Source organism: Myotis lucifugus, unplaced genomic scaffold (assembly GCF_000147115.1).
Source record: "Myotis lucifugus unplaced genomic scaffold, Myoluc2.0 scaffold_0, whole genome shotgun sequence".
In the NCBI taxonomy this organism is placed as follows: Eukaryota; Metazoa; Chordata; class Mammalia; order Chiroptera; family Vespertilionidae; genus Myotis; species Myotis lucifugus.
In genome coordinates, this window is record NW_005871048.1 from 55,200,099 (window position 1) to 55,225,976 (window position 25,878).

Sequence of the window (25,878 nt, forward strand, 5' to 3'; positions counted from 1 at the left end):
TGACCAAAATGTCTAGCATTCAAGGAAAAAAAATTACAAGGCACAAAAAAAGAAAACAAAGCAAGACAAGAAAACATGACACATTAAAAAATGAAGCAGTCAACAGAACAAGAAAGAGAGATAACATAGATTATGAAAATATGCAGTTAAAATAACTAATATAAATACGTAAAGGAATCCAGTAAATAAAGTGAACAGTACTTATGATATGTAGGAAAGTAGTGTAATAAAATAAATAAATAAAGGAGCCACATGGAAAAGTGTTATACAAAAAATAAATTATATTTTTGGTTTATCAACAGAGAAACAGTTCAATTAAGTTGAAAACAGGTTGAAAATACAAATACAGTTGTTTAAAAAAATAAGCGTGGCACACTCCAAACAGAATATGTCTAGAAAAAAAATACCAATACACATTACATTCAAATCACACAATATTTAATATATTAAAAGCCATCTGATAAGGAAAAGGAAACATTACAAAAAAGGAGGAACAATTAGCATGAAAACTCACTGTGCCAAAGAAACATTAGAAACCAGTAAACAATGATATGACATTAAAAGTTATGAAAGAAAGACAACTGGCAACTTAGAATTTTATAAATTGATGTCAATATCCTTCATCAGTAAAGTCAAAATAAATACAATTTTTAGGCGAGCAAAAGCGGCAAGAATTTTTCTGGAATGGATATATAGTACAAGAAATGAAGAAGTAAAAATTGGAATTACATTTCAGGCAGACCTAGGAAACATAAGAATTCAGTTACCATAAAAATAAATGTCAAGTATCAAGCATAAAAATAAATTAGAACCAGAACCCTTAAAGGCTAGACTTGTTAAAACTAGACTTTAAGAAACATATAATTCCCACTTTATATCAGCTTTTCAAGAAATTAAAATGAATCCAATATATTTTAGGAGAATATAATTTCTCTCTCAAACACGCACGCACACACACAGTAAGAATTGTGTCAGTAAGAATTGTGTTTTGTGGGTCTGTCAGCCAGATATCATCGAGCAACTCCTGAACAGGTTTCCAAAGATTTATTCTCAGACTTAACACTTTCCCCAACAGGACATTATCTGGTAACAAGAAAAAATGTAATCCTGAACTTTACAAAATTTTACATCTAATAGAATAGATTCTATTTCTAATAAAGTAGATGTAATAAAAGACCATGTAAAATGCAAAAAAATATGGAATAAATGTACAAAAATCTGAAATAAATAAATAAATAAATAAATAAATAGTTCAGTGGAAAGAGGCTCAAAGAGAAGAGTTAGAGTGAATGTGAAAACAGCCAAGAGCACTGCCTCAGTTAAGGCAACAGTATGACTGGACTCAAATGGTTATTTAGGGACTTAAAATAAAACTGCAATCACACAGCCTCTCATATCCTTCTGTTCTGCATCCAGTTAATTGAAAGTAATCTGGAAATTCAAAACATCCTTCCTGCGGATATTTGCTCGCTTACAAGGCAGGCACATTTTATGATGTGTTTAGCCAGCAGATTAGTGAAGTGGGTATGGCGGAAGGGTTCAGCTGCTAATTAGCATTTTTAATGAGTTTTTGCTATGTCACTCTCTGGTAGTCTATTTACTGTTTTCCATACTGTACTTTGGAAGCCAAAATCCTAGTGGGTTTAAATAACTCAAAGTATTTATACTAAAATGCAATATTTAATTCATTCAAACAACAGTAAGGCAACATGTAACAGCAGTAGAGAGTAATAATGAGGCAAGGTATAACAACAAGTATATAAATAAACACATAAATGTATAACAGATCCAAACATTAAAATGACAAAATAAAAACACAAATGTGTTCATGTAAAATTCAACAAAGAATTGCCTATATAATACATGTTACTTTTTTTGCAATAATACAGGGTGGGGCAAACATAGATTTACAGTTGTAAGTATGCAAAATACAAAGTTTATTCTTGTATTATTATTTATTAATTATATTTATTCCATATGAACAACTGTAGTCCTACTCCTGCTTTACCCTGTATTTATTGAAGTGAAGTTATAATGAACTTGCAGCAAAATTCCAACTATTTAATTTTGCAAGCTGCATACTATGTGATACATTATTTCATTTGCAAATTTGGTGCCATTGGTGAATACATTGTAACTTATAAGCAGTACTTGTATCAACTACAATGCTTTATTAATATACTAGAGGCCCAGTGCACAAATTCATGCACGGATGGGGACTGGTCAGCCGGCCCTGATGAGGGCCCATCAGGCCTGGTGGCAGGGGGGAGGGGCCACAGGAGGTTGGCCAGCCCCACCCCTTATTGGGGGGAAATTGGAGGTGGGGCCAGCTGGGGGCAGGGGCCATGGGAGGTTGGGGGGGCCAATCAGGGCCCTGATCGGGCCGGTTGGCGACTGGTCATTCTGGTTGTTCCGGGTTTTTCCGATGTTGCAGTCACTTGGCTTTTATATATATAGATTGCTAATTTAATATACTCTTTATGGTAAATCCTAGCTTGGCACATATAATAGTAAAATATATATATGTGTGTGTGTGTGTGTTTATGTATTAAGTAATGGTTTATACTCCAGGATAACTCCCAATTCAGAAAATCTTACCTGTGCTGTTACCTGGCTTTCACTGTATTAAAATTTCACATTCAAGAAGGAATGTAGAGCCAGATTTCATATTTGGTGAGTGCTAAACTATGTACAAAGCTGAGATTGATTAACTCTGTTCCAGGTGAGAAGCTTCTTTTAAATTTCCTGATGATTTTTAACATATATGATTGATTTCCAAAATCTGTGTCTCCTTTTCCATGTCATACAGCTCTCACTGGGAAGTGGCATCTCAGCTAGTGATGATGTTCCCTAGACCCTTGATATGTGGTAGTCGTATGAGTTGCCCACAATGCAATGTGAGCAGAGGTGAGATGTATCTAGGTAAAGCTAATTAATAATCTGGAGAGCCTTCCTCTCATTCCCTCCTGTCCCTTTGGAGGAATGATGGCAGAGGACTAGAGTTTCTAGGGGACCACAGCACTCTAGTTTGGAAGCAACCTGAATCGAATCATTATTCAAAGGAGACAATCCCACATAAGGCAGGAATACCCACATCAGCTAGCTGAATGGGTGACCATAAACTTCTCCTGTGTTAAGTCATTGGAATGTTGTGGGTTACTTTTTCCATTATGGAGAGCTTCTCTAACTACAAAAAACCCCAAAACAAACAAAAAAAACACCTCAGAATTCTTCACACATCAATTTTTTAATTGCAGTATCTCAGCAATCATTTGAATGAATGTTAGCTATATTTATATATTATTCTCCTAATGATGTCCTATAAACTGAAACACAATATATATACATATATGCACATCAGTTATGCATATTTTAAAAATGTGATAAAATCGAAGGTTGAATGTTAAATTGTAGAAAATCGCCTCAAACGCAATACACACAAACACATTTTACTCACACAACTTAGCAACACGTGTGGAATAAAAAGGCAAATAGAAAAATATGTTTCCTTCCTGGGGGATTACTTCACCTCCTGCTTTGTTAAATTTTATCATTTGCATTGCTACGGGGATCTAGACGGCCAATATTAAAACAACCCTTAATCCCAAGGAAAACAAACAAGCTGGTGATGCAGATGGGATCTAAGTGAAGAGAACAAGCTATAAGAAAGTTCAATGAAATCATATCACAGGAAGAATATACAGAACACTGGTTTCCCCATAGAAATCTACTATTATATGATGTTAACTTTAAATCCCACTTATTATTGCTCTTTGATGGTTGAAGGCAACGTAGCTAAAATATAAAAGGAGGAAATTTTAAATTAATCATGACTCTACTTTTAATAAGTCTTTTATTCATATATGAATTATATTATGGTATTAGTAAAAGTCCCACACATAACTGCCAGAAATTCATTTGAAGGGTGAGTGTGAGTTTGTCTTCCAGCTTTCCTTTTGTGATAAGATCAGATAATTCATTATTTGCGGAGATTTCACCACATCTGTTCAGATCACCTAACTGAACAAGGAGTAGACATCTCAAGTGAGAACAATAAATTTCTTCTCAAGAAATTTATAATTGGTGATGTTAGGAACAGTTTTCTCACAGGGGATGTTAAACTATTAAACTCTGCAGATCTGAATAGGTTCTTTTGCCATGTGGACTCAATTGCCCTTCTGGAGAAAGAATAATGTCTCAGGTGACCATCCAGATAAAAGGAGAATCAGTACTGATCAGCTCCTCAGGGATATCTGGGAGTCTTTCGATCACTAGAATCAGTGGCCTATACTGGGACTAGTACAGCTACCTCCTCATTTTTCTGAATTCTGTAATGTATTCTATCTTTAAAAATTAACCTCCAACATTTTGATGACTTAATACAGGCAAAGTTTACATCTCATTCATTCAGCTAGCTGATGTGCATATTCCTGGCTTATGCCAGATTGTCTCCTTTGAATGGTGATTAGGATCAGGCTGCTTCCAAATTGTAGCTCTGTGTGACTTTAGTGTGTGTGTGTGTGTGTGTGTGTGTGTGTGTGTGTGTAGGGTGTCCTGTATCATTTTTGCTTAATCTGCCTTCATTTATTAATGTCCTATTACTTGAAATCCAAAATAAAGCTCTAATAAAAGTCTTATGATGTTAGAAGAAGAAATGAATATCTTATTCTGGTAACTCCTTGAATCATTTATGCTTCTTCACTTGCCAGAGAACTGCTTCAGTGAAATTGAGAGGCATCAATGGCCTATATTGGGAATAGTACAGCTACCTCCTCATTATTCTGAATTCCAGAATGCATTCTCTCTTTGAAACCTGTGAACTTATTTCTCTTCTGTGTGTGAAAGTTCAACTTCTCATAGTTCACCCTACAGCAGTTAAGCACAAAACCCCTTTTTAGTCAAAGTGAACCCACTTTCCTTCTCTTTGGTGAAACACAACCCAATTAGTACACTTCTAACTTTTATTTCAGGTTCTGATATATTTATAACACTTCACACAAAAAAGAAAATCATTTTGATGGCTTTAAACTTTGCCTTACTTACCTCATTGATCGTAAAAAATGTGTGAGATATGAGTATAGGTAGTAAGGTTAGACCCTAAGGTTGTTTGTGGTTGAAGCTCAGAAAATATATGTTTACCTCTAAATCTCAGGCTAGGAACATATACATATTGTTTGAAAGTTTTATTGTAATTCATTCACTAACTGATATAAGCAACACAATATATTTTTTACAAGCTTAGCTCTTGCTTGAGAGAAATTGATAATAGCACTTTATTTCCTTTCCCTTGTAAACCTTTTTATTTTGAATGGAATATACAAGGTTAGCCTTATTCTAATTATTGTATATCCACTGCATGGACCACTGTAAAAATCGGACACAACCAAAGGAATTGGTGTACAGGTGGGTGAATGAACTGTGGCCCAAGACACTAGGTAGAGAGTGGGGGGTTTGGGGGAGTCCATCTCAGGCAAATCCCTGAGTTGGGTTCAGTGGGTGATACCCACCCACGAACATCCTTGTATTTTTTCTCTTTCTGTGGTGGCAAACTTGGCTCCAGGAGCGATGCCCTTGGACAGAGTCAGTGGACAGAGTCAGGGGATACTCAGAACATCATTTTTACATAAGCTTCTCAGCAACCACATTACAGAAACACTGTTGCTCAAATACCTCAAAACTGAAGGACCACAACTACAAATATTTTACCAGCAATTAACTCTCAGTATTACATTTATTTTTTTAAAAAAAAAATATATTTTATTGATCTTTTTTATAGAGAGGAAGGGAGAAGGAGAGGGATAGAGAGCTAGAAACATCAATGAGAGAGAAACATTGATTCAGCTGCTTCCTGCACACCCCCTACTGGGGATATGCCCACAACCAAGGTACATGCCCTTGACCGGAATCGAACCTGGGACCCTTCAGTCCGCAGGCCGATGCTCTATCCACTGAGCCAAACCAGTCAGGGCATCTCAGTATTACATTTAGATATAAGCACCATTTCTTAAGAACTCCAGGCACACCAGGGTTGATAATGTGATATACACTGAGTGGCCAGATTATTATGACTACCTGATGTTTGTAGGCAAATTAGCTATAATTTTGCGCTGAAGTTGCTAGAGGGCCAGACCATTATAAACATCTGAATAGCACAACATACCTAAGTAACGTTGCTGATCAAATTCATCCTATCATGTTGATGGCGTAGCCCAGTGGAGATGGCTTCTTCCAACAAGATAATGCGCCATGCCACAGTGCTCATATTGTGCAGGAGTGGTTTCGAGAACATGAGGGAGACTTTACCTTGCTTAGGTGGCCCCTACAATCACAAGATCTCAATCCAATTGAGCGTTTGTGGGACGAAGTTAAAAGAACCATCAGGCAGCTGGTTCCACAACCATCAAATCTCACAGAACTGGACAGTGCTATTCATCAGGCATGGTGTCAGATTCCTCGCATCACCTTTCAACATCTCGTGGAGTCAATGCCAAGAAGAATCGCCACAGTATTGAAGGCAAAAGGTGGCCCAATGAAGTACTGATGGGGTGGTCATAATAATCTGGCCAATCATAATAATCTGGCCCCTCAGTGTATTGCTATCCCTACTCCCCCTTCCATGGAATATACATGGCTCTATTCATAGTGACAGCTGTCAGTTAACTCCACACCAAACCATCTAAGGATATGAGGAAAACAGACATCCACACCCAACGAAGAGATAAACATGTTCAATTCCAAAGTTCATAGGAGTCTACCCGAAGATTTGTCTGTCTTAGCCTAATGTTTTGTTTTTTATTTGTTTTCTTGCCTTTTTTTTTAACTCACTCTTAGAGCTTCCAGGACATCTACAGAACCAATTTTTCCCCAGAGAAGGTGGAGGTCTGCCTCTCCGGGAGGAAACCAGGACGGTAGCAGGGAGAGCAATAATAGGGGTGTGGAGGCTGACTCCCTGGCCAGGCCCATTGGGAGCTGAAACAATGATGTTTTAAACCGTTCTCCTAATCATTAGTTAAGACTGTGTGTGTTTGGGGGCAGAGGGGATGTACTCAGGAATGACCCCATGGGCCAATAATTTCTAAAACAAATGGTTTTTACATATGTCTACAGAACAAATTAGGAGCAAAATCACACCTTAGACACCCAGGCAGCTTCCATGAATGTCTAATGTTGTATTATCTGTGACCCAGATGCAGAGGAATGTTGTCCAGATATTATGAAATCTAATATAGCAAATTGCTTTGGACTGCCTTTCTCAAGGCAGCCTGCCCGGCTTCAGATCCTTAGTCACTTCCCAGCCATGCATCTCGGGAAAGTCAATTAAATGATGATGTTGATATTAATAATAGTCTCTCAGAAAGCTGTGAGGTTTAAAAAATAACTCACACAAAGTGGTTACACAATATCTGACTCATCGCAAATAGTTAATACATGTGAGCTAATAGCAATAGTAGTAGTAACATGCATCAGAAGAACTTTTAGCATGCTTTCTTCCACCTAAGCTATAAGATTCTTCCATGTAAAATGTAGGATTATTGTTATTCAACATTCGAAGCAAAAAAAAAATGCCTTTCAAACAAAAGAAACACCAGTTGTAAATAGAAGACAAATTTTTTCAAATACGTTTGGGAGGAATATCTTGGTAAGAAATTGTTGGTAGTTCAGCAATTGTCCCATAGACAGCAACGAACTAGAAAGTAGACAGAGCACGTGCTTGCCCGTGAGGCAGGGGAAAAAAATTCTTCTTTTTTCTGCTTTTGCATTGCTTGACTGCCTCCAAGACTGCACATCTCATGTAGCTAAGAGACCACTTCCAAGCAGTGAATGGGGGCATTCACATCTTTGTTCTTGGCGGCTATTGAATGTCTAAGGGCTTTGCTTGGCTGAATACTGATTTGTCTCACTTTGAAATTCCTTTCCCATAACATAGCACACAGAGTAAGATTCCTCTCATCCTCCAGTCATCTGCAGCCCATTTTCCTGACAATATAGGCAGTTCATTAACTACTGTCTAAAAGGCTTTGTAAATTTATACCTCACCGTTATTGTTATTATATAGGGGTGTTGGGCAGCATCACTGAAATGAGAAATACTGCTCTTCATCCTGCTCATTTATGGGACATACCCATGCCTTCCTCAGTCAAATGCAGCTCTCATGGGTCTCACTTTGCCTGTGCTATAATCAACATTACCTTTCTACTAAAATTCAATGTAAATATCTTTTCTTTCCTTCATGTTTCCAAAGCTAAGGCTAATAATTACATATGTCAAAGCCTTTTAGTAGTATAATCTATTAAAAGTGCTACTGGAGACCATTTCATACTTTAGGAACATATTTTTGCTTATTGATTTCTAAGAGGAGGTACCATATTTGTGAAGGCATCCTTTCATAACATTAAACTTAGAATTAATTTGAGCTTTGGGTATATTGATATTATCAATGGCTAATTTTCTACTTTTGTGAAATAAAAACATACCCCACTTCTCAAAATGTCTGCATATAAATATAAGTATACTTAAAAACACATGGGAATCATAAAAATAACTGGCGGTTCTCTGTCATCAATTCAAATACGAATTTGTTCACAAAACCATGTATTCTTAAAATGATTGTGGTTATACAACATTGCATTATGTTAAAATTGTTTTTCTAAATAAATGACAGCCACAAAATCTGACTTGCATAAAGAGTGAATATTTTCCAGTATTTTATTATCATATAATAAATATTGTAACAAATATGGGAAACCTGCCCAAATGGGGGCAGATGAGTAGTTCATCGTGACAGCTGCTGGCTTGACAAAATCATTTTGTCGTACACCAATATTTTTCGTGTATGTAACTTGCTATAACTAAGCTTCATTGACACTTCAGGAAATATGAGCCTTTCTCCATCTGGCACATGGCTTTTAAAACTCATTTTCTGTAATTTAGAAAATCGGCAAACAGCTGGCAAAAAAACAATGTATTTTTACTAAGTTCTTTAGGGTCATATCTGAAAGACCTGTAGCTTTGCCTGCATTTCTAAAACCAGACTATTTTCTTCAATTTTCAACTCTGTAATCTCTACAAGCTCTTTCTAAATTCTAAGAGACTGGGTGGCTTGGAGTTCATGTTTCAGTTTTATATTTGAATAATTGTACCTATATATTTTCTTTTCTGATTATTTTTGACATGTTTAGACCTTAGCACTGTTAGCAGACCAGATTCAGGTGATACCTCTACAATATAAACAGAAGGTAAAAAATCAAAATAATTTTTAAAATTCTGCATTCTTGACAACTCACAGAAATAAAAGCAAAATAACTTTTGTAAGATTTATCTAATTCGTAAGTTAAATACCATCATTTTGTAAATAAATATCAAATGCATTACAGTTCAAATAGTGAAACTATAAAAACATTTTATTTTTACCAATTTTGTTAACAAAGTGTGCAATTTTATAATAGTAAATAAAAGGGGCATACTTTATTGTTAAAAATGCCCATTTCTGCTTTATTTGGATTAAACATCTTGACCTGATTTATGGTACTTTAATTATTCCCTGTATTTAAAATTGTCGACTATTTCTATTTGTGAGTCTTTCCATGTATGTAGGGGAAAAAAACAAACAAAAACTCTCTTCTATTTCAACCTCATTAAATTATTTGTCTGATTATGTAAATTGTAAATGTTTTAATAATGGTGTTACTTGAAATACATAATGCTACCAACAGCTAATTATATGGTAAATTGTATTATAATATGTTTGCTATTTCAATTTAACTCCTCAGCTAGGAGGTATGAAATTTGTAGCTAAGCAATCAAAGTATAATTACTTCAATAAATGTGCCATACCTTGCATATATTTTCAATCTCCTATTCATTAAAAGAATTATAACTATGTTCCAACCAAAAAATAATTTGATTCTTGTGTATCAGAAGATAATTGAAATTTAAAACTGTAACATTAAAATGGAAGTGTTAACGGCCTTGAAAACATGTTAATATATATACCTAATACACACACGTAAGATAACTAAACTCTATTTTCTTGTATGTGTTTGCTCTAAAATTTCATTAATTAGTTCCTAATCAAAAATATAAACTAACAAATATATGGAAATATTTTATAAAAATAGATAATAGCTTTTATTTATATTATATTATTATTTTATTTTATAAATATATATAGTAGCTCTTCAAGCAGAGAACATGAAGAAAAATTAGACTATATGTAAAGACAACTACAGATACCAAACATTCAGGCCAGAAAGAAAAAATAGGTGGAAATTTATTTTATACATTTATTGCTTCATTCTTATCGAGGACATCAGGTCTTGTCAATCAAGGACCTCTGTTGCCCAAATGCTACAGCATTCACACTATATAAATCAGAGGGTTAGCAGAAAATGTTCAACAAGTTGAATACATAGCTAAAAAAGCCTAGAACTTAGATAGACAAAATAATGGGTAGAACCCACAGTTTTGAGGGTTGATTTTATTTGTTTTCTCTGTATTACAACATCTCTACAAGAATATGTCCTACTAGAGCAGTGGTTCTCAACCTTCCTAATGCCTCGACTCTTTAATACAGTTCCTCATGTTGTGGTGACCCCCAACCATAAAATTATTTTCATTGCTACTTCATAACTGTAATTTTGCTACTGTTATGAATCATAATGTAAATATCTGATATGCAGGATGTATTTTCATTGTTACAAATTGAACATAATTAAAGCAGAGTGATTAATCACAAAAACAATATGTAATTATATATGTTTTTCAATGGTCTTAGGCGACCCCTGTGAAAGGGTCGTTCAACCCCCAAAGGGGTCGTGACCCACAGGTTGAGAACCGCTGTACTAGAGGCTCAGTGTACGTAATTTGTGCACGGGGGCGCAGGGGGGGGGGGTCCCCTCAGCCCAGCCTGCACCCTCTCCAATCTGAGACCCCTTAGGGGATGTCTGACTGCCGGTTTAGGCCCGATCCCCGGGATCGGGCCTAAACTGGCAGTCGGGCATCCCTCTCACAATCTGGGACTGCTGGCTCCTAATCGCTCACCTGCCTGCCCTCCTGGTTGCCACTAACTGCCCCCCCATGAGTCTGATCGCCCTCCTTGTCCCCCCTGCAGACCTGGTCGCCCCCAACTGCCTCCCCCTGCTGGCCTGGTCGCCCCTCACAGCCCACCCACCAGCCTGGTCACCCCACACAGCCTACTGTTCAGTCATTTGGTTGTCCCCTCACTAATCCCCCTGCCGGCCTGGTCACCCCACACAGCCTGCTGTTCAGTCATTTGGTTGTCCCTCACTAACCCCCTGCCGGCCTGGTCATAGGCAGCCATCTTGTGAGGGCATAAGGGTTAATTTGCATATTGCCTCTTTATTATATAGTATTAGCTGCATGTAATACAAAAACAAAGCTGGGAAACAAATCTTACTAAAGCCTAACTACAAAATATTCTGACCTCAAAGCAGTCAGGTGGTCTACATGAACTTCCGTGTACATCTGTGCTGAAAAATATTAATACTGCATGGCTGAGACTCTGATGCTAAGAAACTTCTTCTTGCTCAATTGACCCTTGGCCAGTGTCTATGAATTTGGTGGGTAAACATATCCTTAAGCTATTTTCCTCAGTGATAAGACTGGCTTACTGAGCTAAAACTGTGGTTTATGCTGTACATCTGCTTTCACTTTAGGATCTGAAATTTTGGTATGTTTACAGTAAGGTGTAATGAAGTATCTAATTCCATATTTTGATGTTCACTACAGACAACTTTTAAGCCTTGTCCCTCACTCGTAAGCTGATGGCTCACATTGGAGTAAGCTAATAGAAAAGTACGGTGCTCCCTTCGTTGGTGCTGGCAAGAGATTCAAACTATGCAGCCCTCATCCCAGGCCCGGCTCTTAAACACTATAAAAACCCTATGTCAGCCTGCTTTCCAGGACCTACTTGGGTGGCACCCTGGTCTCCACACACCCCTCTTCTGAAAGTCTCACTGTACAAGTCTAAACCTTTCTGTATCCTCATAGAGTGTGTGTGTGTGTGTGTGTGTGTGTGTGTGTGTGTGTGGTACCATCAGTCTTGAAACACAAACCAAATATTATGTGAGGGTCCATGCTGCTCTGTAGTTTACCACATGATAGAGAGTGCCTACACAACCAGCTCCTGTAAGAACCTGGGCTATTGATAAGTTTCCTATAGATAACAATTTATATATGTCACAGGCTTTTGTTGGAGGAATTGTGTCCTTTGTGACTGCCCTGGAAGAGAAATCTGAAGCTTGTACTATGTTTTCTCCAGACTGTACCCTATATGCTCCCCCTCTCCTAATTTTGATTTACATAATTGTGCTATAATAACTATAATCATAAGTATAACATTTTTATACCATAAATCCTTCTAGTTTGCAAAAACACAATATTGAAGTAAAACTTTAGCAAGCCTTGGAATACATAAAATAATTGCATTTATGCAGATTATTGTAAATATGCTTTAAAAATTAAATTAGTTTTGAGATTGATCCTGACAAAATTATGGGCTCCTGTTTCAATTGGAAACATTGTTCTCATTATGAAAGTAATATTAACCATGCAAATTGCAGGAAAAAAATCTTTAAGGACAAAAATGATAGGCACTTGTATTCCCATTATTCTGTGATAATTTTGTTATGATTTCAGGCTGAGTACTTAGCATGTGTATGTCTCAATCTATTTTCCTCCCTCTCTCCATATGAAAATTATATAATTAGTAAAGATTTTAAAACACTTTTTAATTTTTTTCACTTAAAAATACGTTATGATCATTTTATTGTTTTGTTTGTTTTTATTTCCAAACATCATTTTTATGATTTCACATCATAGTTTTACTATTAGTATTTCTTATTAGACTGGAGGATATTAAGAACAACTTTATGCCAATTAAATTTGATAATTTGTCTAAAAGGTGTAATTTTTCAAAAGCACAATGTACCAAAACAAATGAAGGAAGCAATGGATAATTTGAAAATTGGTATCTACTAATAAAATCAAACTTTTTATTTAAAAAAACTACAAAATATAATCTTCAAACTTAGAGCCATCTGGCTTCTACAGAATTATTTCAAATATTTAAAAAAGGAATGACATCAATATCAAACAAAATTCTCTAGATAATGGAAAAAAGAGGAACACATAGCATTTATTTTTATGAGGCCTCAATAACTTTGATTTCAACACCAGACAGATACATAACAAGAAAATAAAAAGATAGACACATCATTCTCATGAACACATATTTAATAACTATAAAAATATTTAAAAAAGAAATCAGTTGATAAAAGGGGTAAATATATTGAACAAACTAGGTTTATTCCTAGAATAGTAGTGATTTAGCATCTACAAAGTATTCAATATAGTTCATCTTAACAGAAATAAAAGATTATATTTCTATAGGTACAGAAAATTTAATTGATAAAATAACCCATTCATGATATATACTATTAGTAAAGTAGAAATAGTAAATTGAGTCAAGGATGCTTGATATTATTAGTACTGTAAAACATTCTATAGGAGTAGGTCATGACAGAACAATAGAATGAAAAACAAAACAACACAAAAACAATACAATGCAATGCCAAATAATATGATACAATACAGAAGTACACTTAGAAAAATAAAAAGGATATGGTTTGGAAAGGAAGAGATAATTACTCTTATTTGCAGATGACATAATGCCCCCAGTAGATTAACTAACATATCAAAGAGAGATAAAAATAAGTGTTGAGGTCTTGAAGTCCATAAAATATCATAATCTGCTATTGGGACTAAAAATTAGTAGAAAAATGAAAGAGTGAACAGACGCATGCCTTGTGACTAAGCAATTTTACTACCAGGTAAATAACATAATAGATATGTGTTAATTCTTTTATAAGAAGACTAGAGGCCCAGTGCACGAAATTCAGCCTGTGCCCTCTCAGTCCAGGAACCCCCAGGGATTGGGCCTAAGCTGGAACTCAGACACCCCCCTTGCAGTCTGGGGCTCTCGCAGTTCAGGATCCCTTGCTCCTTACTGCCCACCTGCCATGGAGGCAAGAGAGGCTCATGCTACCTCTGCTGCACTTGCCAGCCATGAGCCCAGCTTCTGGCTGAGGGGGTGGAGGGGGACAATGTGGCTCAACCAGAAGCAGACTTGCTGCTTCTTAGCTCTGGCCCTGCCCCCTGCCCACTGGTGGGGGGCAGCAATCTGGGGCTAGGCTGGCTAGGGAATGGGTTAGGGGAGGTTGAGGCACTGCGGTCGTACCCTGTCCAGCCTCTGTGGAGGCTTCGGGACCATGCTGCCCCATGTCCCCCCACCTCTGTGGAGGCGTGGCACCAGGAACAGGCCTGTGCAGCTGCCTCTGAGGCTGCTTCTGCAGAAGTGGCAGAGCTGGGACTGGGACCATGCAGCCCCCTCTCCTGCTGCCTCTGCAGAAGGGGCATTGCTGGGCCCAGGACCAGCAGAGGCACAGGCCCGGTCTGGAGTCACCTCTCCCGCTACTCTGTAGAAGGGGTGGGAAGGGGCCAGAACTGGAGGTGGCAAGGGCCCAGTCCTGGCGCCACCTCTCCCACTGCCTCTGTGGAAGGGGGGGCACTTCCGGGACTACCATGGCTGGGTTGGCGATGCAGGCTCACTGGCCCTGCCCCCCACCCACTGGTCATTCCAGAAGGTCATTTGACTGTCCTGTGTAATTAACATATTACTCTTCTATTATTATAGACTAGAGGCCTGGTGCACAAAATTCGTGCACAAGGGGGGGTGGTCCCTCAGCCCGACCTGCACCCTCTCCAATCTGGGAGCCCTCAGGGGAGCCCTCTACAATCCAGGAGCCGTAATGGCTTAGGCCCACTCCCTGTGGTTCTGTGCTCTCTGAGGGGCCTGGCCACTCTGCACCCACTGCCCAGAGGCTCTCCGCAGCCCAGAGGCCCTCCACAGTGGCTACCCCCCCCCCCAGGACTGGGGGACTTCAGCGGGGCTGAAGGGACTGGGCACCACCATCTTGTGGCTATGGGTACCACTATCTTTGTGATGGAGTGATGGATAATTTGCATATTACACTTTTTTTTAATAGGATGTGTACCAGAATGCTCATAAAGGCTCTATTTGTTACAACCCAAAGCTGGATAATCATAAATCATTGTAGTGACTACTACAGTGCCTTTCAACTTGATCATCATGCATATACCCAACCATAAGAACATTCTGTAGCAGGCCCAGTTATACCAATGAAGGCACTGACTCAATTTGCCAAGGACTGACAGAGTGGTGAGTTAGAAAGGATTATAGTGTAAATTATTAAAGAAATGGAGATTGAAATGGAATAGTAAGTGACTTCTCAAGGATCACCCATAATCTGTGGTTCTAAATAAGAAAGAAGAGTGTGAAAGAAATGCATACTTAGTTAATTACTTGAAAATATATTAAATGACTGTCCATAAACTTCATTTGAAAAAAAAAGATTTCATTTGATCAAAGAAGGACTGGAAGTGTGTAATTAAAATGCAAACATGCTCATTTTAAGATTGTCTTGCACTATCACAAGCTGTTTGCATTCTTAATGCAAAGATAAATTTTAATTAAAGATAATTACTTTATTGTTTTTTATAATGTCTTTAAAAAGGTTACTGATGTTGAGAGAAGTCATAAAATATACATGTTACACAAAGTGGTTGTTATTCTATATGTTATTTGATGAGAACAAATTGATTAACTTTTTATTCTGGAGTGAAATAAAATTCCACTTACTAGTATATAAAATTTGTTAATACTGTTTAGAAATAGTAAAATTGTAAGAACATGTTTTTTTCTGTCATGATAAATCATTTTCCATATTTCTATTGAACTTGACACTTTGGTTCCTTTGAATAATATTTTCAATGAAGGCCTGAATCCAAAAGCTGATACTTATTTAGTGACACCAAGAAAATTCTCTGAACTTTTATTTTTCATGTTATCATCCTTAACTCATACTATCCCTTTGACAGTTTGAATATTATCATAGATGTTTAATGATCGCTGATCTATCTTGTTTTCAAGCCATTGTATATGCATTTAACATACATAAAGGATTAAGTAGAATTTATGACAATAATTCAGTGTTTTAGTTCAATCTTTGATAGCATGGTGGCTATGTATATAAAGGTTGCTAAAAAAAATCTTCCAATATTATGACTATAGATTTCTAAAGATTCCCTTCTACTCTCTACTACATAGGAAGTGTGGATGTAGGGAGATATTTCTCACTCCCATTAGTTTTTTTATCCTGTTTTCCTCTATGCAGTGGTTCTCAACCTGTGGGTGGCGACCCCTTTGGCAGTCGAACGACCCTTTTGCAGGGGTTGCCTAAGACCATCCTGCATATCAGATATTTACATTACGATTCATAACAGTAGCAACATTACAGTTATGAAGTAGCAACGAAAATAATTTTATGGTTGGGTCACAACATGAGGAACTGTATTTAAAGGGCCAGAAGGTTGAGAACCACTGCATAGTCTCTAAACTATTCTGTCTCCATGCTGGTAAACTAATGTTACTTAGGGAAATTATCAGCTCTTCCTTGTCCTGAAGTAGGTGTTGCTATAATTTCCATCTGCTAAAATTTGGCAGAGGTAAAATTTAGCAGACAGAAAGGAATAGAGACCTTTACACTTAGTCTTGGATAGAACTTGTAATTTCATAATCAAAAGTGTTTCACTGTGAAGAGACAGAAAAGGGATTCAAATCTATTGTTTAAGTGTGATTCGTTTTCCTTGATTTGGAAACATTTGTCTTCTATCCAAATGGTAACATTTACTTTAGTTTTATGTTTTACTCTCCTGACCAGCTGTTCTTATTTTCTTTTCCCTTCTTGTTTTTAACCATATCCCAGCCTTGATCAGGAAAAGATTAATGGCTAATTTGCTAGTGATTTACTAGACTATCCACTCCATTTATTGTGGAACATCTCGTTTCTTTACTAATGTTATTATTTGCTAAGCAGCAGATGTCAAATGCTGCAGCGAAAACTGCTTAACTGCCCACATCAATTCTTTAAAAATCAACTTTATGTGTAGTGTTAAATAACGTTTAAAACTAGCTTTAAGTGAAGCTATGCTAAATGTCTCAAATTGGCTTGCAAAATAATTGACCACTGCAGCAGCAAGTTTAAAACCCGATTAATATTCACTTGGCATCTTTCCATACCCATTATTTCAGACTTAAATATTGTCTTCTCTAGGAACATTCCCTAGCCTCTGTCTCTGTCACTTTTTAACTGATTTCTGGTCATTGCAATCTTTTTTCTTAAAAATATGAACATTGGGTTAACTTAAACATGTATAAACTGACAAAGACAAAACTGAATTTCAAATGAATATTTAAATTCGAGGGTTAAGAAAACAATAAAACCCACCAATGACTAAAGTTGAGACCATTTCTAGCCAACTGGTGTGGCTCAGTGGTTGCGTGTTGACCCATGAACCAGGAGGTCACGGTTTAATTTCTGGTCAGAGCACATGCCAGAGTTGCTTGCTTGATCCCCAGTGTGGAGCATGTAGGAGGCAGCTGATCAATGATTCTTATCATTGATGTTTCTATCCCTTTCTCCCTCTCCCTTATTTGTATAAGGCATGCTGTTAACTTTAAAACATATATATTATATCTATACAGTATAAAATACATTTTACTCCCTTATATATTTCCTTTGTTTCATTATTGACTAAATTTTATACATTCAGTCACCATAATTAAAGTTGTTAAATAAAAAAAAACTCATTGCAAATTTTTAAATGTTTAACTTTCTGTGATTGCCTAACAAAAAAGGAAATTTTTCAAAAAATAAGCTTTGATTCCCATATGATTTTACAGCTGACACATTTGGTGCAAATTAATGTTGAATTTTCTGAAACTCTTCACTTTGATCTCAACACAGTTTAGCTCTTGACTTAGCACAGCTCAATAACCATTTTACGAGGCTATTTGTTCACTTGCTCATGTGTCTTTATTTCTCTTTGTACGTGTATAAACCCTTAACTCATTTTATCCCCTCCCTCTGGCTTGACTCTTCATACTGTCTAATTGGAACTACTTTCCCCCGCTCATTTCAGTCCTTGACTAGTTTGCCCTCAGAAATCTATGCTCAAGTGTAATTTTCTTCTATTGTTACAATTTAACTGTCAGGAGTCAAAACATTCCTCATTACATTTTTATTGAATTTATTGGGGTAACATTGGTTCATAAAATTATATAGGTTTTAGGTGTACAATTCTGTAATACAGCATCTGTATGTTGCATTGTGTGTTCATCACCCCAAGTCAAGTCTCCTTCCCTCATCACATTTTTTTTCCTCATCACATTGTTATTGAAACTATACACACATTTAACTCAAAGGTAACAATAAATTAAAATTTAAAAATTTCAGAGTGTATTTCTTAAAGCTTCCTCTACTGAGACATATGCAAACATACCAGGAAATAGATATGCCAGTTTTACTTGGATTGAGGAATCAGTGTCAGAAAGCCATGTCATTTGCATAATGTTAAGTATTAACAGCTTTTTAAATTTATACTTATATTTCTTTATTGATTTCAGAGAGGAAGGAAGAGGGAGAGATAGAAACATCAATGATGAGAAAGACTCATGGATCAGCTGCCTCCTGCACACCTCCTACTGGGGATCAAGCCCACAACCCCTGCATGTGCCCTTGTCTAGAATCGAACCTGGGACCCTGCAGGCCGCCACTCTATCGACTGAGCCAAACTGGTTAGGGCAGTATTAACAGCTTTTAAAGTCAAAGTTGATAAAATAGTACAATTTCTCCTTTTTACTTTATTGAGTATATTGCATTTCTACTTGGGCAGGAGGAAGATAATTTATAAAATTACATTTTTACATTTTCACAGTACCCTATTTGATGTGTTGATATGTTTCTTATTCCCTGTGCTGGCAACTTTGAGATTTCTTTGTCAACCAGAAGAGAGTGAGTTGTTACCAATAGAAAGCATTGCCATATCACAAAGAATGTGTGTTGCTAATACACCATCAATGTAAACCAGAGGACTTTATTTCCCACTATTAAAAAATATAGAATAACATCTACCAATAAAAATCATATTTTTCTTCATTCAAATCATGTTCTTAAAATGTTCTATGGACACTTGAGATCTAGTCCAAACACCAGAAAGACTTTTCCATGTTCTCTTTGTAGAGTAAATTGCATTTCCTCAGAAATCTTATGGGATTGATGGTTTAGAACAGTGGTCGGCAAACCGCGGCTTGCGAGCCACATGCGGCTCTTTGGCACCTTGAGTGTGGCTCTTCCACAAAATACCACGTGCGGGCGCGCATGTACAGTGCGATTGAAACTTCGTGGCCCAAGCGCAGAAGTCGGTTTTTGGCCTGGGCAAGTCTATTTTGAAGAAGTGGCATTAGAAGAAGTGGGGGGTGTCAGTTGGTCAGGCGACAGGAGACACAGCGCAGCACGGGGGAGGCACGCGTGATTCATGCACGAGTTGAGTAAGCCAGTCAGTCAGCAGTCTCATGTGCAGTGGTTAGTGCTAGTTGCGTCTGCAAATCGCGCACCGGTGACAAAAGATAGACGAAACAAGTATACAAGACAAGTGTGGATGGGAGAGTTGGAAGGGGTCGACCTCAGCGAATGTACCTCAATCAGATTGAGGACGTTTTTAGCAAAGGCCAGTTTAGGAGTACCCTAATTAAGTTAATAACAATGTACCTACCTATATAGTTTGAGTTTAAAAAATTTGGCTCTCAAAAGAAATTTCAATTGTTGTACTGTTGATATTTGGCTCTGTTGACTAATGAGTTTGCCAACCATTGGTTTAGAATATTATTTATTCTTATTGCACACCATCCTTTTTCATCTTATAAATTGAGGAAATTAACCTACTTTAGATCTTTCTACTGTACTCTTTTCCATTTATGTTTTAGTTTATGTTTACTATTTTTAAATAAACCATTATTATATTCTTTGCTTCAAGAACAATGACATAGCCATTCTGTTTTAGGAAGATATACCTTTCAGAGTTTGGTCAAAGAAGCAGAAACATTAAGAGTGATAAAAGGAATTTAATATGCTGATGTAATCTGTTATTATTGTGAGTTAAGCCCTTTATACACGTCTGTTTCCCTGGCATCTGGTACTGGACTGGTCCTGAAGTTAGAAGGTCTGGCTACAAGAAGGAAAGATGAACATGCAAAGGGAATAGCCAGGCACACTCTAAAGTGAGCTGGAATACACTACAATGAACTGGACCCCATGTTTCTCTCCTCTCATTTCTATCCTCCGACTTCAATGATTCCTAGACTTGCAGAAGAGCTAATACACTTTATCACAGAACTCCATATGAACCTCACCCAGCAATGGGAGAAGCTCAACAAAGGGTTTTGGTGAAAGGTCAAGGAATTAAAGTTTTAGCTGCTGCACTAAGGATATGCAGAATTTTGAGGAGGTGGGGGGCGTGAGGACACCCATTACCAACAGAGTGAACCAGCAGAGTGTGCCAATGTTCTTGAGCTCTAGCAGCACTTAAACTTCTTTACTTCTTTGTTTCACTTTCCCCTACTAAGTCCTGAGGATATTTCTCTTGTGGCTGAAGGAGCATAGATCACTGTCTTTTTAAGTCTATATTTTCCCATTTGTGATTATTTTTATTCTCCTTTCTACTTTGTCTAGATATGGCTTGATAATATTTTTCAACTAATTAATTTTTACCTGTTGAGCATCTGGAAAATTTTGATTTCTCTTCAAAATTGTGACCTATTAAATATTTTTTTTTCTTATTGGTGGCTGGTGGTATTGCTATTTTTGCTGTTGTTAGTGTATTACTGTTATTGTTGACTTGAGATCTCTAAGGACACAGCTTCCTTTATACTCTGCCTTGTAACTATTTTCTTTTTTTCTCTCCTAAAGATGATTCTAGAAGTTTATAATAATCTTTAAAATTCAGAATTTTCAGTGCTATAGTTAGATATTGTATCTTTCTATTAACTTTTAGTGTAATAAGTTAGTTATTTTCATTTGCAGATTCATGTCTATCTCACCTCAGGTTGTTTTGCTTAGTAATCCCTGAAGTGTCTGTCCTGTTAGTGGCTTTTAAATTCTTCATTATATTTTTTATTTATTAGGAGTAAATTATTTGCATGTTGAGGTGCTATTTGAAATCCCATTGAGTTGATTTTAAAAGTTTCTGCAGTATTCATTATTGTCATTATCTAAAAAGTTAGGAAAACTCAGATTTCTAAGGCTCTTTCACCATAGTAATCATTAAATATTTTTCCTGGTTGAGTTTGTACTTATGTGCTTTGGTGACCATTTAAATTTATCTCTGCAATTATTTGAATCATTCCTTTTTTTCATAAATCTGATGACACCTTTATTTCAATATCCATATACATATTTTCCACTCTTTTTTCTACCTTTCCTGAGTCTTACAGTCCCTTATTGCACTCAGCTCTAACTTCTTCAAACCATTTTTTTTTTATAATTTCAAAGTTGCTCAATTTTGTTTTACAACCAAGTCTTTTGTCCTTTATTCATCATTGGAAACTAACATTTAAAACCCATGAACAGTATTTTCACTGTCTTGACTTTGTACACATTTTTCTATAGTGAAAAATATAATATACTAGGATTGCATTTTCTCATATATGGTGTGCGAACCTCGGGTTGACTAGAAATTGAATGTTATTTTTAGAAATTGAATGTTATTTTTAGAAATTAATGCCACATACTCTATTAACTACTTAAAAATACTACTTTAAAAATTTATATTTAGACACATTATTATGGATTTCTTTCTTTTCCTTATTATCTTTTGAGTTTTAAAATGTATTTCTTATGTGTACTGTATTTGCATTAGAAATATATATTCGATGAGACCATCAAACCTCAGAGGGAAGGTAGGGGAGGGTGGGAGTAAGGGGGAGAGATCAACCAAAGGACTTATATGCATGCATATAAGCCTAACCAATGGACACAGACAACAGGGGGGTGAGGACATGGGGGGGGGGAGGGGGGTAATGGGGATAAGGACACATATGTAATACCTTAATCAATAAAGAAAATTTTAAAAAGAAATATATACTCAATATGGTTCAAATTTTTAGTATATCTGTTTTCTGGTTTCCAGAAATAACTCTTCCAGATTTCTCCACATTCCTTTTTGTAGAGTGGGAAAGAGAACTGCTGACACTCAGACTGTACAGACATCAACCATTTATTTTATTGGTTGGTTGGTTTTACATTTTCTCCATTGTCTGGGACTTCAGCAAACTTGTGTCTACAGCAGTGGTTGCAATAGCAGCCTGCAGTGTCCACATTTGAAGGGACTGGAAATAGCTCCTGTATTTGGGGTTGTGGTTTCAAGCAAATGGGACCATCTTCTGTTGCTTTTCTTTTCTCACTGGCCTCCCATCAATTAACCATGGATATATGGTCTTTGTAGCTGAGGTGAATGGCAGAGAAAATAAATTAAAGCTCTCCCTTTATAATTGAAAGAGTGAAAAAATGGAACCATTGGGAACTAAAAATTACTGTGGAGATCAAAGAAAGGAAAGAGCTTAGGAAAGTGACCTCACAAAAATTGTTATGAATAACTCAGCCTACCACTGATTTGAAGCAAAGTCTTAAATCAATAATTAAGGCCTCAGGTGGGGGGTGAGGACAGGCCTGAAGGGGTCAATGGGAATAAAAGGGAAACATATGTAATACTTTAAACAATAAAAATAGTTGTAAAATAAAGTAAAATAAAAAAAAGCATTTTCCATTTAAATAAGCATAAACATATGAGCAAAATAAACCAAAGAAGGCAAATAAAGGACATAATAAATATATGTTAAATCAGTAAAATTGAAAACAGAATTACAATAAAGAAAAACAGAATAACCAATAACTTTTGATTTAAAAAGAGCAATACAGTTTATAAATGTTTAGTAAGACTGACAAATAAAAAGAGAATGCACATAGTCTGGTATCAGAATGAAAGGTGGGACATCACTAAAGATCCATAGACATCAAGAGAATGAGGAATATTATGAAGAAATTTATACACACATTTTCAGTAGCATAGATTAAATAGAGCAATATTTTAACATCTAAAAAATACTGAAACTTACTCAAGATCAAATAGCTCATGTCTACAGTCCTATAATTACAAAGAAACTGAAGTAGTTATTAAAAACATTTCATAAAAGAAAGCTTCAGGCCCAAATGGTTTTCCTGGAAAATTATACCAAACATTCAAAGAAGAAATAATACAATATCCCTTCCAGATAATAGAAGATGAGAACATTTTGCAACTCAATTATTGAGGGCAGTATTATTTTCATTTCAAAACAGAGAAAGACAGTGTTAAAAAGAAAATAGCAGTCTAATATGAACATACATGCAAAATCCCTCAACAAAACATAAACAAACTCAAGCTAATAATATATAAAATGAATACACCACAACCAAGTCTGGTTCATTTCAGGAATGTAAGTGTGGTTTAATAATTGGAAATCAGTTTAATTCACCATACTGTGAGTCTAAAGAAGATTAAAAAAAATCATATCAATTGATACAGAAAAGTATTTACAAAAAATACAAATACTGTATGATTCTACTTATACAAGGTACCCACAGTAGACAAATTCATAGACACAGGAAGAATAATAAATAAATGGTTTCCCCAATAATAAAGGATTGGGGAAAACAGGGGAATGACAGTTGTTTAATGTGTATGGAGTTTCAGTTTTGCAAGGAGAAGATGTCTGGAAATGGTGGTGGTGATGGTTGTACAACAGCATAAAGGCACTTAATGATACTGAACTGTACACTTACAATAGTTAAGATAGTAAGTTGTATGTCATGACTTTTAACCATAATTTTTAAAAATCTATTATATTTATACATACACTTTTTCTTTTCTTCTAGTTGTCTTGTAAAATTTATTGTCTTCGCAACTGTACTAACATTTCCTTACTTATTTTCTCCAGGTGGTACATCTTCTCTCTATATACCCTCTAAATATCAATATCAATCTATTAATATATTTATTCGAATCACATCTATTAAGTGTCAACAGAATGTAGGCACTTGTGTAAGTACTAGGGAAAAAGTGGCCAGTAGTACAGGAATGCTTTGACTTGACAGCCCAAAACATTAAAAAAGTATATATTTACACTAGTCTATAATAAACTAGCTGAGTACTAGCTGAGTAAAATCCTTTCTGTAAGATTAGTACAGTGGATAGAAGTATTGCTGGAATTCAAAAATGAATGTGAACTATATAAACATAACACTAAAGCAAATCTCTCTCTCTCTCTCTTTCCCTCTCTCTCTCTCTCTCTCTCTCTCTCTCTCATTATGTAAACATTATTTAAATTAAATAAATAGAAGATAATAAAGGTGAGGTGTTCAGAGAAAGCCAGGAGGACATTTAGGCTTAGATATGGACTACAGGTAGAAATATGTTTTGTGAACAACTTGGGAATGCTTTCGTGGGATGTGGAAGAAAAAATATAAAAACTCAGAAGATTAGAACATGTGTAGGACTTTCAAGGACTGTAATAATAATGTGAATGGAATAATTAATAAGGAATATGAGCGATAGGAGTTTGGGTTGTAGGGATAGGAGAGGCCAATTATACAGGAGCTTTGAAAACCTTGATAAAATTTTAGCTTTCACCTGGCTGGTGTGACTCAGTGGTTGAGCGTCCACCTATGAACCAGGAGGTCACGATTCGATTCCTGGTCAGGTCACATGCCCGGGTTGCAGGAGGTAGTTGATCAATGATTCTCTCTCATCATTTATGTTTCTCTCTCGCCCTCTCCATTCCTCTCTGAAATCAATAAAAATATGTTTTTTTAAAAAAGATTGGTCTGATTTTTAGCAACAATAGAAGGTAACAAAAGTGAAGTAAATGAAATGATACAATATCTTTTTTCACATAGACAATATAATGAATGGTAATATTACAATGGGGGCAATTGAAAAAGGCAAAGTACTAAAGTAGATAAAAGAGACTGTATCCTCCAAGAATGAGTTTAGATGAGAGCAGAAATGTTTCTTTTAATGTGTCGGGAGGAAAAAGAAGCAGAAAAAAAACTGTTTACCAGGAAGCTAATGAAGAATAAGCGTTAAGACCACTCCTTTTCATGGGTCCAATAAAAATGTATTCACATGGTCATGCTTTTTTGGGGGTAAATTTTGCACTATAACCAATTTTATCTGTAATTAATTAGCATTGCCATTTCCTTCTGTCAGTGTTTTCTCCACAGTCCCATTCACCTGGTGTAAGATGTTGTTGCAATGGCATCAAGCATTTTTGGTATCATTAAAAGGGGAAGGTGACTAAAAGACACCCTGAGTGTGGCATCAGTGTTATGTTTATGTCATTCACAAACATTTCTGGCTTCCAGCTTTACTTCCACCCACTGTACTGATCTTGTTACAAAAATGATTTTACTCTAGTCACGCATTGTAGAGTAATAGAAATCATGTCTAACTTTGACATTTATTCTGAACAGAATGTGCTAGAAAGGCATACTTAATTGATCAGGAAATCACAGTATGTGAGAGTGAAGTGCATTGAATTATTATAATTAGAATTTTAGAAATTCAATTTAAATAAGAAATTAGGATTTCCTCTCTTAGAATGAAAAAGGAAGAAAATAGAGGGTAGAGATTTACTAAATTATATAAATACATGAACACATTATTTAATTTAACAAGTTACATCAATAAACTATTATAGGACAGTCCTGTTATGTCACTTTTTTAATACATAAATTTTTGAGAAAACTATAGTTATAGCCAAGTCTCACTTCTGGATTCCCTTCAAAGGATGTTAGTGCCATATAAGCACTTAATTGCCCCTTTTAAAATTCCCATACTCACCAA